Source organism: Camellia sinensis, chromosome 15 (assembly GCF_055761805.1).
Source record: "Camellia sinensis isolate YWXY chromosome 15, ASM5576180v1, whole genome shotgun sequence".
Classification (NCBI taxonomy): Eukaryota; Viridiplantae; Streptophyta; class Magnoliopsida; order Ericales; family Theaceae; genus Camellia; species Camellia sinensis.
Window position 1 is genome coordinate 745,484 of NC_138975.1, and position 15,460 is coordinate 760,943.

Genomic DNA, 15,460 nt, shown 5'->3' on the forward strand with positions numbered 1-15,460 from the left:
CGGGAACTCTAAACGAACACAACATGGATAATCACCGAGTGTTCAAACGGTGACGTCCAAGTCTTGAGGACGGTCAAAAATGGGGTGTCTGCACTTAGTCTGCTCTCCAGCTTCCTAACATGACTTCAACTTCTTGGACTCGCCTGTGGTGGTCTCCTCAACTTGGAATGATCTTTTCTTCGATGAAACTTGGCCAAGAACATCCCCACTTGTTATTTTACGAACACAAAAGCTCTCAATCGATCCAGAATCATATTGGAATGAAACGCATTTATGTGGTAGTCCATACGAGTCCTAACACAAGGCATCAACAAAATTCAAAATTTAATTCCTATGCATGAGATAGTTTATCAATAAAAATCACAAGAAAATGTTGTATAGAGATGGCACTAATGAATTACAGGCCAAAGGCACTAGTTACAGGAGTATTAGGTTTTCACACCTAAACAAAGAAGAATACCTTTGTGTTAGAGATGAGATGAAGTTTTAATGCTAAACTAGCAAAGCTATGTGACATCAGGGTTAGCTTCAGTTGTTGCTTTCAAGGGAAAGTAAGGATATACATATAGCTACGTACACGGGCCATCTTTTCCAGATAGTAGAAGTTGTGCAAGATATAGAGAAATTCTCATCCGGGAAATACCTTTTCTCGGTATCCATCGATATTTTCAAATGCTTGATCTGCCTCTTCTTGATTCTTAAAATTGGCAAAGGCAAAATACTTCTTTCCTCCAGCCTTTTTGTTGGGCTGCCACCAAATCATTCACCACGTCAGCCTTTCAATAATGAACAGGGAAAAAAAGAGCCTACAATATACTTAAATTTTAATATTAAGAGAGAGAGAGAGAGAGAGAGTAAGTGTGTGTGTGTGTGTCATTGTGTTGCATACATTACCTTATGCTGTCATAAGTTCATAACATCATTAAAAGCACTTAATTGGATGTTTAGCCAAAAACAAAATCGACCTTTCCCTTCAAGCTCAATATTCACATTTTGCATAAGCAATTACCTTATGACACGTTTCATGATGTATGGAACAAATATTATTGTTCGTCTAAGTTAAGTTATGGTCAGTGCAAAAGTTGCTGGCCCACCATCTATTTTTTCAAATATTTGTAGAATATGGGCCACCCTTCGGGCAAGAAAGATCTCATCCTTGAGAATTATTCTTACATCGTCAATTTCTTGTCAGTTCACATAATGATGCCGCAAAAAAATTAAATTAAATTAAGAGCTTTTAACAACTGTATGCTCAAGTGTGATTTGGTCTCTCAAAAGATCAATTTGAGCAAATTGTCCCTAGAAAATGTTCAAGGTGCAATTGACCCCCTAAATGATTAATTGAAGCAAATTGCCACTAAATTTAAATCAACTGTAGTAATGTCCCCCTAACTAAGGGAAGTTTTAGAGGGCCAATTGTAGTTTTAAACATTTTCAAAGAACAAATTGTTCAAATAAATATTTTAGGGGGGCAACTACACTTTTAAGCATCTTTTTAGGGGCAAACTATCAAAGCCCCTAAACATTAAATCAAAATCTTTAAGTAGTTCAATGTAGCTGTTTGGTACAGCTTAAAACAGGTAACTTTTAGCTTAAATTATTCTTGCATGTTTGCTCCAATTTATACATGGAACTTCTGCTTAAATCAGCTTATGAAGAAAGGTAAATAAGCAGAATCTCTCAAGTTGCCCAAGGGCTAATTCCGCTTCTCGATTATGAGGAAAGGTTGATTCACCTAGCCAACACAACCTTAGTACAGACCTAATGCTATCATTGTGCAGTTCATTGCAATGAAAATCTCGCAATAGGTCAACAATATTTCCCAGTCAAGAGATATCCTAATCCCAGGATCAATTTCTAATGCATAGTACTGAGGTCTTTGCAGGAACATAAACAATAGTCCCAACATATGGGCAAGGTAACATGCATGGAATACGTATTACCGGGTTCCACTAATCAAGCTCATCCAAACAATAAATTAAAACAACGGTTATAGATATTCTGACCCTGATCTCAATTGTAAAGTCTCCAGGAATAATTTTATGTAATTCTTCACCAGGCACATTGACTGGTATCCTATGGAGAAGTAGCTTTGTCTTTTTGATCTCAGGCACCTACAAGGTCAAAGATACAATGAATTGACATTCTTATATTCGTTTGGAAGCAAGCAGGACTTAAATTTCGAAACTCACACCCTCACGAACTCGCGGTACAGCATTGCCAAATCCAGACTCTATCTTGGCCAGAACTAGTTTCATTGCAGCAGTTGCATCATCTAGACAATTGTGGGGAGCACCCTCCTTCCCGACTTCATATCCCAACACAACCTGTGAAACAATTGACAGAACAATTCAACTATGCATACTGATCTACATTTTTTTTTTATCAGCAAAAAAGAAACTTTATTGATGAAATAAACAAGTACAACGTACAAGGAAAATTACATCAATGAAGAAAAAAGAAAGTGCAATAGCATCACAATGAGCTAAATCATCCCAACTAGATTAGCACCAAAAAGCTCATCCTATCATTTGCTAGCACCCACAGAGTTGGTGAGAGACCAACGAAAAGACAAACCAACCAACCAACCAACACAGCAAAACTCAGACACTCCTCTGAGACAGACCAACCCAAACTAACCAACACAGCCATCCTACCATTGCTAGCACCTAAGAGCATAGCAATCCCAGGCATGTAAGGCAATATAAGACCTTAGTATTCAAGCCAGCACAACTGCAGCAGCTGGGCTGCAACAGCACAACTGCAGCACCTTCATCTGAGTTAATCTCTATAGCTAAAACTGAGTACTGCACCACTGAGCCCAACATCAAACTTCATCTAGGCAGACATGAGCACAACTGCAAACACCATCATACTCAATGTCTCCTCCATTATGATGCACACCATTGTTTTCCAATACACAAACACACATGACAAACAAGCATTAAACCTCTGTTGGCCTGGACTTCGCCTAACAAACACTGCCAATCAACCAAAAACAGAACCAACAAGCAAAACCAGCAGGTGAAGACAAACAATACACCTAACCACTCCTCTGATGCAGACCACCAGATTTTATCCAGACCTCCAGATCAGTTTTAGCACAGCAAACACAAAGCAGATCAGTTTTAGACTGGCAGTCAGCTTGGCAATCACCTTATTAGTTCAGCAATCAACATATGAGCATAGAAGGCACAAAACTGATAGCCTTCCCTACAACAAGAGCACAATCTAGCAGTTGCTATAACAATTCAGACCATGACCATATACCAGCCCAACAAAGCAGCCCAACATAACAACCCAACATCACCATTGCAGTCAACATGACAGATTAGCAATCCACCGATGAGGAAACAAGACACCAGAATCCAAAACACAGACCTATTAGCAAATTCAGACCAGCACCATCATACCAGTTATGGGCTAATGTACCAAAAACACTCCTCATCAACTAGCACTATGGGAACCACCAGAGCAGTCCACCAAATCAATCACCAAGACTTGCAGCCCTCCTCTTCCTATACAAAACTAGCACCAAACAGCGCCCAAACTAACCAGGCAAAGACACACTCCAGCAGGAACACCCAGAGAACTAAACTCAATAAACTACGCCAGCAGATTACTTGCAGCCAATAAACTACACCAGTAGACCAGCACAGATAACTGCTGCAGAATCAACTCCCATTCCTAATACAGAACTGGACCTGCTGCAAGTTAAAGACTACATCATTAATAGAAAAATCCACTTTGGCTGGGGATGCCTTAACCCACAAAGCTATTCTAGCTTTGACAATCTCACATAAATCTTCCAGATTTGGCCGAGAACCATTAAAGACGCATTCATTTCTATTCTTCCATGTAGACCAACAGATAGCCAGAGGTATGACTTTCCATATCAGCTTCTCCTTCTTTTTCATCCTATAAAAAGACCACCACTGGAGCAACGCTTCCACAGAGTTGGGTATAACCCGATGCACACCCCACCATTTCATAATATGAGACCACAACAGCCAAACAAAAGGGCAACATAGCAAGATATGTTGAGCTGTTTCCTCCTCAACTTGACAGAAGACACATCCCACATTTGCATTCACTTCTAATATCCCTATTCTCTGCAAGAAACTTGCTATTTTCACCCTGCCTCTCCAAGCCAACCACCCAAAGAATTTTATTTTGGGTAGAGCACAATTGTTCCAGACTTCCATTGCCATTGTCCTAACAGGTCCCAAGAGTACTTCACAGCTTTTATACACTAATGCAACCGAGAACACCCCAGATGGATCAGCCTTCCACAGCCAAACATCTAATCTAGTGGCTCTAATGGCTGGTGCAGACCTTAAGAAGGTGTATAACCTACCTACCTCCTCCTCATCCCACGCCAGCAAAGGCCTCCTAAATTCCAAACTCCACTCCTGAGTCTCTCCTCCTCTATTATTAAAATCAAAAATTGTTCCATACTTACTAGTGGACAGAGAAAATAATCTGGGAAATTCAGTCTTAAGACACACCTCACCCATCCATTTGCCTTACCAGAATTGAGCTCTCCTACCATTCCCCAACTGGATTACGGTATTTTCAAGATAGTAGTTGTACACCTCATGCTAAGTTCTAACTGCACAAATTATATCAGACCAAATTTTGAAGCTCTAAAATTTCCTGCCATGTATGGCAGCCAGCTACCACCGCCCATACCATATTTTGACAGATAACATCCTTCCACAGAGTTTGGTGTTCTACCCCAAACCTCCACCAGCATTTCAACAGTAGGCAAATATTCATATCTGTGGACCTTCTAATACCCAATCCATCCAAATTCTTGCTCCTGGTAATGACTTCCCAACTAACCATATGCACTTTCCTTCTAAGATCGGATCTCCCCCCTAAGAAATTTGCTTGGATTCTGTCTATTTCTTTTGCCACTCCCGCTGGCATTTTGAACAATGACAAATAGTAAAGGGGTAAATTACTCAAAACTGGCTTAATTAAAGTCAGTCTCCCCCGTAAACGAAAGCAACCTTCTCTTCCATGTAGGTAATTTCTTTTTGAATCTATCCAAGACTGGCTTCCAAGTACTCTTCCTGCCAGGATTAGCTCCGAGAGGTAGACCAAGGTACTTTAGAGGCAGATTTTGGTGTGTACAATTTAATCGAGAAGCAAAAGCTTGCATCAACTCTTCATCGACGCCAATACCAGCGATCACACTCTTATTATAATTAATTTTCAGCCCTGATATTAGTTCAAAACACCGGAGTATTCTTTTAATAGTCACCACTTCCACCCATTCAGCTTCACAGAACAATATTGTATCATCAGCGAATTGCAGATGCATTACTTTAACCCCATGATTACCAATGACAACACCTTTGATTAGACCGATTTCCTTGGCTCTATCAAACAAGATATTCAAACCCTCGGCAACTATATTGAAAAGAAAAGAGGACAATGGATCACCTTGTCGGAGCCCTCGCTGTGGACAAAACTCCTCGGTAGGTGAGCCATTCACTAGAACTGACACTTTTGTGGATGTTACACAAATTTTCATCCATTTCACCCATCTTTCCCCAAATCCGAAATTAGAGCACATATTGAACAAGAAATCCCAATTAACGGAATCATAAGCCTTCTCAAAGTCTAGTTTCAACACCAAAGCTTTCTTATTCGATTTTCTCCACCCATCCACTAACCCGTTAGCAATAAGGATCCAATCCAGAATGTTCCTTCCTCCCACAAATGCTGATTGAGTCTCAGTAATAATCCTTGGCATTACTTGCTTCATCCTATTTGCCAAGACTTTAGCCAAAATTTTGTACGGGGAGCCAACAAGACTAATGGGCCTGTAATGACCCCAAAATCCGTATCAGAAATTACCTTTATGCTCTTGTGAGTTAATGCATTTTAATTTAATGATATCTGTTCGAATTGGGGAATTATTTGTTGAATTACGGCTTTAAAATTGAAAGTACCGGCCTTTATGGGTTCAGAAATTAAAATTGAGTATTTGGATATGTTAATGGGAATTTTTAGAACTAATTGGGAAAATTAATTGGAAAGTTAATTCGTCTGACTCGTTAACGCATGTTTGGGTGGTTAACTTTGTACTGTAAATTGAAGGCCTTAGAGGCTTCAGAAATCAGAATAGAGGACATATTTATGATCAGCATAATTTTTAGAGTCATCTGGAAAGTTTAATTGAAATTTGATTTTGAGCGATTCGTAAGGGCATGTTTGGCCTTCCTTATTGTGAAAAGCTTAAGTGTGTGATGTATACATATATGGATAGGCCATGTGAGTTGGGAGCTTATCATTTTGAAGTTAAACAAAATATCTAAGGAAGAGAGAGAGAACCGTGAAAGAGAAAGAAGAGAGGGAAAGAAGATTATCCATGGAAGCTTGGAAAATTGAAGAGATTAAAGGAAAGAAACAAGGAATTGAGTTAAGGTATGTGGCTTCAACTATTATCTTTGTAAATAATTCATCTACTACATGAAATCAAGGATTGACTTGGAAAAAATAATATGTAAATGAACAACTGTGTTGGGTTATGAATGAAATGAGTTAAACTCAAGGAATTGAACCTTGATTTCCTTAAATTTGCTTGAATTGGGTTCAATCTTAAGAATGACACATGGAATACCAAGTTTTGGTGTGAAGATCAACCATGTGTAAGAGGTATTTGTATGATTTTGGGGTATATATTATTGAAGTTTGATTATATAGAAGATGAGACTTGAATTTCTATTTTTGAGGCAAGGATTGATTTGTTCAAAATGGAATTACACTTGATTGATGTTAGTTTATCATGTTATGAGATAATTTTACATGTTTTTGAGTGATTTATGTTAAGAACAAAGCTTTAAAATGGGAAAAAACCAAGTGTTGGAGCAAAAAGAGCCATTTTCAGACTGAAAATTTGTCCAGAGCCGCATGTGCGGCAGGTCTTCCCGCACGTGCGGCAGTCTATGCCCAAAACCAAAGTTGAATCTGCTAAAAAAGCACGTCGTCCCGCACATGCGGCCCCATTCCCGCGCGTGCAGCCTTGTTTCCCGCATGTGCGAGGGACAGCTCCGCTCAGCCAACTTTGAACAAGCATATCTTTTGCATCTGAACTCCGTTTTGAGTGATTCTTGAGCCTAAAATCAAGCCCCCGAAGTCTAGTTTCTAATGGTGGTGGTATTACTCCCAAATTCTAAATACATAAATAGTTATTCCCAAATTAATGACGACTGTTCACTTTCTGTTTACCGGTTTGTACCGTTTCTTCGTCTGAACCATTTTTCTATCGATTCCTCCTATCTTCTGTGACATAGATTATGACTTATTAAAGACTAATGAGTTTAGTACCGATATGACTAACTGATTAAAGAGTAAAGTAAGGAATCAGGTATGTTCTTATAATGCTATGTGCATTGTGTTATAGGTCCAGACAAGGACATCGTCCCATTACTACCGGGAGCTGATCACTGTGAGTAATAATAGTGTAACGATTTGTTTCACTTACCTCCTATGTTTATGATTTATGTATTGTTATTTGTGAATGGCCTATTCCATTGATATTATGCTTTGATCAAATTAATGGATATGAGTGAATAATGGCGTTGATATGGACTTAAGGTCGTTCTGTCGCTAGTAATAGACGTGGGCCCAAGGCCGTTATGATGTGAATTGTTCTGTCCCTATTAATATAGTGATACATTTGCCTTCTGTTAATCGTTATTATTAATGTTCTGTTATTCGCGAGACAACTATGTTGACTTATAATAAACCATGGGAAAATCTGTGTGCACTATTGAGTAGTAGTACTATAGTAGTACTGTAGTAGTACGTTTTGCTTACTGTTAATAGTTAATATTAACATTATGTTATCTGCAAGTTAAATGTATTGATTCATGATGAACAAATGGAATGTATGTGTAATATGGAACTATGATATCTTTGTCCCTAGAATCGTTCTGTCTATTAATATCTGGGCCAAAGGCCAATCTGTTAATATCTGGGCCAGAGGCCAATCTGTTGATATATGGGCCCAAGGCCGATCTGTAAGATCTGTTAGGCCTGAGGCCGTTCTGTATAATTTGTTGGGCCTAAGGCCGTTTTGTACTCTGCATGGGCCTGAGGCTGATCTGTGTTACATATGGGCTTGAAGCCAGTCTGCATTACATGTGAGCCTGAGACCGCATTGAAATATAGATGGATAAGATCTGTGTATAGTTTGGTATCTGTCTATTTAATTTATCTAAGGTTTTGCTTATTTAATTAACCTCCTTACACTACTATTATTCACTGAGCCTTGCTCACCCCGTCATTATGTATATTTATGTAGGTGAGCCATCGGGGATTGACACTAGAGTGGTACTGAGGTTCGCCTGTCCGCCAAGTCACTTGGGGTATGTCTCCGTATGGAGACCTTAATTTGTGTTGGGAGTCATATAAATTATTAAGTCTTATATAAGTGTTTGTGAGATCTATATAAATTCTGTGATTGTATATATAACTATGGGAATGTATTTAAATGCTTGAATCCAATTAAACCATCATGTATGCACAAGCTCAATGGATGTTGTCTTTTATTGATATTGCTTCCGCTTAAGGCCCGTATGTGGTTAAATATTATTCTAAAATTCTGTTTTGAGGCCTATGTACAGGCCGGTCATGGACCAAACTTTTAGGGGCGGGTTTGGGTCGTGACAGGGCCTATAGTCATTCAAGCTTGATGGGCTCTCCACTTTGGGTATTAGCGCAATGAACAAGCTATTTAAACTGCTAACCAGATTGGCATTCTGATGGAACTCACCAAAGAAATACATTACCTCATATTTGACTATTCCCTAACATTTCTTAAAGAAATTCAAATTGAAACCATCAGGCCCAGGTGCTTTGTTGCCTGCACAACTCTTAATAACATGCCTCACTTCCTCCTCAGTAAACTCTGCTTCCAACAGATCCATTGCTTGACTACCTCCTATGTTTTTAAATTGGCCAGTCAGTTTAGGCCTAACGGCCCAATATTCAGAAAAATGGTTCCTGAAGTGCATCTTCACCTCATGCCTGACTGCCAGAGGCTCCTCTACCATTGAGCCATTCACCTGAATAGAGCACAAAGGGTTTCTGTTGTTTCTGCTACATGCCATTATATGAAAATACCTTGTATTCCTATCCCCTTGTGTGGCCCACTTGATTCTAGACTTTTACAACCAGATCCGTTCCAGCAGTTTGTTTAACCTCCAGATTTCACCCATTAATTCCTGACTTCTAGCTTGTTCATTGCCTAAAAGAGCTCTTTCTTCTGCAATTAATTCAATGGCATGGGCTTTCTCCTCAACTACCTTAAGCTGAGAATCAACCTTACCAAACACAGCAGTGTTCCACACTTTCAATTTTTGTTTCAAGGCTTTGAACTTCATGAGACATCTGTAACCAGCCCACCCTTCCACTTAAGATTCTGACCATGTTTGCTTCACTAATGCTACAAAATTGGGATGGCTGGCCTAGGCATTCAGAAATCTAAACGGTCTAGGACTCCAATCCCTATCACCCTCCATCAATATTTTAGGACAATGATCAAATACCAACCTAGGTAGACCCCATAACTTAAAATTGAAATTCTGGAGCCACTCATAATTAAGGAGAAATCTGTCAATTCTACTTCATTTCTCACGTGTTTGTGAATTGCACCAGGTAAATTTCCTCCCAAGCATTGGTAGGTCAATCAATTCTAGCTGTTCTACCATAGAGTTAAAGTCCCTCATTCCTCGGTCTCTTCTAGAGCACCCAATTCGTTCGTTAGTATTCCTTATTTCGTTGAAATCACCCCCTATACACCATGGCCCCAAGAAAGAAGCCTTCAAGCAAGCAAAATTTGCCCAAACTTTGTAACGCCCCCAAAATAATAACATTTAACCAACATTTTAGACATGAATTGATACAAAAGAAATCGACCATTTCTATTCATCAGAGTAATTCTTACAACTGTATTACATGTTAACAACAAAAGCAAATGCCCTAAGGGCTTACAGCTTTCCAAGTTAACGCTTGATTACAAAAAAGAAGAGTACTAACTCAATACATATTAAGCCCTTGGCTTGAATTTACATGTAATACATCAAAATAAACAAAAGAAAGAGTCTTCAACTCTCATCATCATCCAAGCTATGTTCTTGGGGGTGGCATACTACCTGCACCTGAAAATAATGTCCCATAAAGGGCGAGCCAATGCCCAGTAGAGATATGCTAAACACAGTATGAGCAATGACTAAGACATTAGCAATTGATAAATGTTCATCTTTCATAAACCAATTCATAATCCATTTCCACTTCATGATCGCTATGTTCAAGTTTCATTTCAGTTTTCATTTCTTGTCAATTTCACAATTTACATCAATGGCTCAGAACCTGGCCAACCACTTATATGAGACAATGACTCATATTAAACATTTCCCATTTTACAACAGATAAACATATTATTTGTATCAACATCTCAACAGATAAGCATACAAGCTGTATCCACATTTCAACAGATATGCATGTTAGCTATATCAACACATCCAGTGACAAGCATATGAGCTGTATCAACACTTCCAAAGATAAGCATACGAGCTGTATCAACACATTATCTGACAAGCATATGAGCTGTATCAGTGGAGTCCATCCCTTACCTCCTCCCAAACAACATCCGGTTTAGAGGTTCATCCCCTATCTTCCCCTAAACCGTGGAGTACATCCCCTATCTCCTCCCACACACACAACATATATACACAAAGGTTATATACGCAATCAATCAATACATAACGTTAATGTATTCTATCAACCGTCATACTCTATGACATATCCAATTGATTAGTTTTAGTTTGCCTAATCATCATGCATTGTCTACAACAATCAAAACTACCCTCCACCGGTAGCCCAAGCAATTATTTCTAAACAGAAAATAAAAGTTCCAACAGATAAAATATCAATGTTTTCAAAAGCGAGCGATTTATAAATCCAACTCCATCATTTCACAACATAATGAGCCAATTTCATTATTTCCAACTCAATTTCGTAAGTTCACAATTTTCCCAAATTAATTATACCAATTAATTTTAAACAACAATTTAGGGCTTGTACCCCCAACTCTAGATATTAACCCAAAGGTTCCAATATCACCAACCAACAACTATATCATCACTTTGAAACCCAAAATACAAGTTATGAGCCCAAAATCACAAAACCCTTCTTACACATTTTGAAACCCTAAGTCCCAAAATTTCCCAAGTTCAACACTCTATCAAAACAACTAAAAATCTAGGTCAAAGACCATAAGAGTGAGTAGGAACCCCTACCTCAAAAGATGACACCCAACGAGGAAGATCATGAAAACGAACTTGCTCCAAACCACGAGTTTCTCGGATCAAAAGATAACCCTCGACGATCAACAACTCTTTTGTAAAGGCCAAAGGTGAGGAAAGCACCCTAGCTAGATCAATACTTAGAGAGAAGTTAAGGTTTTAGAGAGAGGAGCTCTCAAATGGCTTTTTCGAAAAAGTAAGAGAGAAAAAGAATGAGAAAAAGTGATTTAAAACTGTCCCACAACCAACTGATATACGACATTTCCGCTCGAGCGGCTCGAGCGGAAAACACAACGCTCGAGCGCAAAAAGGCCCGCTCGAGTGCCAAGACACAAGAATAAAGCACATCCGCTCGAGTGCGAAAACCAGTCCGCTCGAGCGTAGATTTCTCCCTCCCAGAACTTACACTGAAAAGGTACTACCCGCTCGAGCGCCATAGTACCCGCTCGAGCGCCGCCGCTCGAGTGTAAAGAAACCTGCTCGAGCGTAAAAATCACATCTGCAGAAGTTTTGCAGGGACACGGAAAAATGGGAGTGTGCAATCCCCGCTCAAGCGCAAGAAGACCCGCCCGAGCGGACCGCCTAAAAACTGGGCAACAAGGAATTGAAACCAAGGCCTAACCAACCTGTAACAACCCTGCCCAAAACATCCTAAAACTCAATCAAGCGGAATCAAAGGACGCCAACATGATAGATACAACTACCAACTTCACGGAACCAAGTCCGGAACACGACAGAATAGTAGAGGGACAACTAGGATCACTATAACCTCCCCCCCTTAAAGAATTTCGTCCCCGAAATTAAACACAAGTTTTTCAAAAACAGGTTTTCTCCATTCTCAACAATATTACAACATAATATTAAACAACCCGACCCATTACCAGTCAATCCCATCTCTTTTCAAGAGGCAATACACATTATTCATAACAACCTGCATTATCAACATGCATTCTTTTGAAATTTAGCAATTTCAACTCATTTTTCATAATTCCATAACACATGCAACATTATCATCATGCTTGCATTTCCACAATATACTTAACATACACAATGTTAAAACAAACTTCCATTAACCAAAACACTCACAATGTTTTACAACGTAAGACACATACAATGCTCTTAACGTTCAACAATAATACAAAAATTCCATTACATGGTCACACATCAACAAACAAGTCCGGATATTTCTCGTGGACTTCCAACTCACGTTCCCAAGTGGCTTCCTCCACTCCGTGATGCTTCCACAAAACTTTCACCAAAGGAATGGTCTTGCCACGCAGGACTTGATCCCGCCTATCCAAGACCTGAACCGGTCTCTCCTCATACAAGGCATCCTCTTCTACCTCCAAGTCGGTCCAATCCAATACGTGGGATGGATCCGGTTCATACTTCCGAAGCATACTCACATGAAACACGTCATGCACTCCGGACAACTACGGCGGCAACGCCAAACGATAAGCCACTTCCCCAATCCTCTCGAGGATCTCAAAGGGACCAATAAACCGAGGGGATAACTTCCCACTCTTCCCGAACCTCATCAAACCTCGCCTAGGTGATATTTTCAAGAAGACATGATCACCTACCTCAAACGCCAAAGGCCTCCTCCTACGGTCGGCATAACTCTTTTGGCGACTCTGGGCTGTAACAAGCCTCCTACGGATAAGTTCAACTTTCTCCGTCGTCTCCCTAACCAACTCCGGACCCAACAAAGGTGCATCACCCACCTCGGCCCAACACACTGGAGACCTACACAGTCGGCCGTACAAGGCTTCAAACGGTGCCATACCGATGCTAGACTAAAAACTGTTGTTGTAGGCAAACTCCACCAAGGGTAAGTGCCTTTCCCACGTCCCACTAAAGTCAAGGACACAACCTCGAAGCATATCCTCAAGGATCTGAATAGTACGCTCGGACTGCCCGTCAGTCTGAGGATGATAAGCCGTACTAAAGGTCAACTTAGTGCCCAAGGCACTCTGCGAACTCTGCCACAACCTAGCAGTAAAACGAGGATCTCTATCGGAGACGATCGTCACCGGGACCCCGTGCAATCTCACTATGTCCCGAATATACAAGTCGGCGAGATGATCTACCGAATCTCTCACGCGCATAGGAATGAAGTGCGCCGACTTAGTCAACCGGTCTACAACCACCCAAATAGCATCACTACCCCGCTGAGTCCTCGGAAGACCTACAACGAAGTCCATAGTGACATGCTCCCACTTCCACTCAGCAATAGGCAAGGGTTGCAACAAACCCGCTGGCCTCTGATGCTCGGCCTTCACTTGCTGGCAAATAAGGCACTTCGATACGAAAACAGCCACATCTCTCTTCATACCTCGCCACCAAAACTGGCGACCCAAATCTCGATACATCTTAGTGCCTCCCGGATGCACCGCAAGGCGAGAATGATGGAACTCTCGAAGTACTTCCTCTCGGCAAGACTCCGGCACAAGCAAACAGTCTCGGTATCTCACACTCAGGTCGGGATACACCATCAAACCCTTCTCAACTTTCCCATTTAAGATCTTCACTCGGAGGGATTCTACCTCAAGGTCACCTCTATGTGCCTCTAACACTCGAGTAACAAGTGTAGGCTGCGCGACAACAGAAAACAAGGCCGCAGCCTCAACAGATTCGTCCAGAAGCAAATCAAACCCGCCAAGCGCACCCAACATCTCCCATTCCCGGATGGCTATACAAGCTACATCACTAATGGATTTCCTACTAAGGGCATCGGCCACAACATTGGCCTTTCCCGGGTGATAGTGCAACTCAAAATCATAGTCCTCAATGAACTCCATCCATCTCCTCTACCTCAAATTCAAGTCTCTCTGTGTAAACAGGTACTTCAAACTCTTGTGGTCCGAGAACACCTCGAACCTCTCACCATAAAGGTAGTGCCTCCAAATCTTCAAGGCAAAAATCACTGCTGCTAACTCTAGGTCGTGTGTAGGGTAATTCTTCTCGTGTATTTTCAACCGACGTGAGCCATAAGCTACCACTTTCCCCTCTTGCATCAACACACAACCCAAACCCTCTCGTGAGGCATCACAATAAACCGCATAACCCAACCCTCTCTCCGGAATAATCAAAACCGGAGCGGTGGTCAATCTAACCTTCAACTCTTGGAACGACTTTTCGCAAGTCTCACTCCACACAAACTTAACCCCTTTCCGCGCCAATCTAGTCAACGGCGAAGCTAGCCTGGAGAAATCCTTCACAAACCGACGGTAATACCCAGCTAATCCCAGAAAACTGCGGATCTCAAACACACTCTTAGGTTGTGCCCAATCTTGCACTGCCTCTACCTTGGATGTATCAACAGACACCCCTTGCCCGGATACCACATGGCCTAAGAATTTCACCTCCTAGCCAGAACTCACACTTCCCAAGCTTGGCATATAGCCTATGGGCTCTAAGCAACTCAAGCACCACTCTCAAGTGTTCCTCGTGCTCATCCTCAGAAGGCGAATAGATAAGAATGTCGTCCACGAAAACGACTACAAATCGATCCAAAAATTCCCGAAAGATCCGGTTCATCAAGTCCATAAAGACTGCCGGTGCATTGGTAAGCTCGAATGGCATCACCAGAAACTCATAATGGCCATACAGCGTACGGAATGCCGTCTTAGGAATATCCTCCTCCCTGACACTCAACTGGTGGTGTAATGCCCCCAAAGTGCGTATAGAAAGTTATCCTTATTTAATTAGGGGTTAATGTGCTTGCCATTGGAATTGAAGAATTATCCGTTGGATTATGCCTTTGAAACTAGATTGGTGACCTTTACCAAGAAACTTGAAAATTTTCCCTCCGCTCGAGCGGAATAGTTGGCGCTCGAGCGTAATTTTGGGGTTCCCAGCAAATTTTGCAGGCGGCCTGAGATTCTGCGAGTTGTGATTTCCCGCTCGAGCGGGGGATTAGACGCTCGAGCAGACTACCTTGTTGGTCTGCGCGCTCGAGCGCAAGTTTGGGCGCTCGAGCGGGTCTCTTGGTTAAGTTTAAATTTCTGAGGCACGTAGGTTCGTTTTTGGACATTTCTATTAGTATATTTAGAACCTTCTTATCTTATGTTGGAGTATTGATTCAGATGATAATATGATGGTAAAGTAAGATTGGATCAAAAAACTTTAATTTG

The 15,460-nt window shown here is 41.0% G+C and overlaps 1 protein-coding gene across 1 annotated transcript in view; it reads right to left on the minus strand.

Moving 5' to 3' along the window:
* Positions 1–206: 206 nt before the first annotated feature.
* LOC114289370 (small RNA degrading nuclease 3) overlaps positions 207–15,460 on the minus strand; it is a 66,999-nt gene continuing 51,745 nt past the window's right edge. The window contains exons 7-8 of the mRNA XM_082908842.1: positions 644–748; positions 207–294 (exon numbers count right to left, since the gene is read on the minus strand). The gene's annotated coding sequence lies outside the window, so the exon portion shown is untranslated. The remainder of the gene's footprint in view (positions 295–643; positions 749–15,460) is intronic.